The sequence below is a fragment of the Oryzias melastigma genome, linkage group LG7 (assembly GCF_002922805.2).
Source record: "Oryzias melastigma strain HK-1 linkage group LG7, ASM292280v2, whole genome shotgun sequence".
Classification (NCBI taxonomy): Eukaryota; Metazoa; Chordata; class Actinopteri; order Beloniformes; family Adrianichthyidae; genus Oryzias; species Oryzias melastigma.
The window spans coordinates 14,056,327-14,057,579 of NC_050518.1; positions in this window are offsets into that span (position 1 = coordinate 14,056,327).

Below are 1,253 nucleotides of genomic sequence, written 5' to 3' on the forward strand. Positions count from 1 at the left end.
TCACACGTCAAACAGCACATTGCTATCATACAATTTTCCCCACGATCCATCCATTTGTATTCCTACGATCCAACCATATCGATCTGTCTGAGGCAAGTTGTTAATCTAATCAAAGTGAACTATTCCATTATTAAATTGTTTTCAAACAAAATGCATCTATAATCTTGGAAAATATAATTTGGATTAGGGCCTAGTAGGTTTTGTCTTACTGCGATGTAAAAAACAACCAAGCACCATCACAGTAACATGATGGCAGCAAAAAATAATCAAATCATCATTACAGTCAAGTGTGTGGAAACACTTTGAATTTTGTAAAGACATGTGATCATACAGTGTGGTATCATGTTCTAATAATATTTCATTTGTATTATTTGTATGTGGATTACCAACTGTGGACTGGACTTTATGAAACTAACATGTTAATGGGTGTTAGTAAAGTCAAGAAATTATATTTTGATTTAGTTTTGTTTTATATTCCCCCTCTTAATTCACTAGGAAAGATAGTTATTATCCAACTTAATCAACATACAGGTTTGTGAACGTGTGACAACTCAGTGCTAACTAAATTTCATATGCTCTGTGCTCGTTTCTGGTTAGTGCTAATGTAAGTCTAAAGAAGCACAGTGTTTTTGTCATTAAACACTTCATTGGAACACAAAACTAAAGACTCTGTCAGCGACTCAAAACAGCAAAGGCTCAGAGCAGTTATTAAATGAAACTCGCCAGCTTTCAGCATGACAGATCATTGAAAAGGAATAAGCTGAACAATGCTCACGAAAATTGAGCGGAGCTCCTCTTATAGTTCTTTAGATTCTAGATGGATTCGTTTTTGTCTTGAGCTTTAAGGAAACAGCATACAGTAAATACTCAGTTTTCCTTTTCCGCTGCAATGTTATGCAGTTGAGCCTCGCTTTCATCAGGTGGTGCAAAGAGTTTTACCAAGCCTGTTTCGCTGAGAGTGAAAGTGGACGCTCAGTCAGACAGCTTTTTTCCTTTCTTTTTTTTTTTTTTACAACAATTAAAATATTAGATGTTTATGGTTGTGTTTCTGCCCTTCATCCATCCATCCATTTTCCTGACCGCTTTGTCCCTTTTCGGGGTCGCGGGAGTGCCGGAGCCTATCCCAGCTACTGATGGGCGAAGGCGGGGTACACCCTGGACAGGTCGCCAGTCTGTCGCAGGGCCTCAATCACACACACATTCACTCTCACATTCACACCTAGGGGCAATTTAGAGTCACCAATGAACCTATG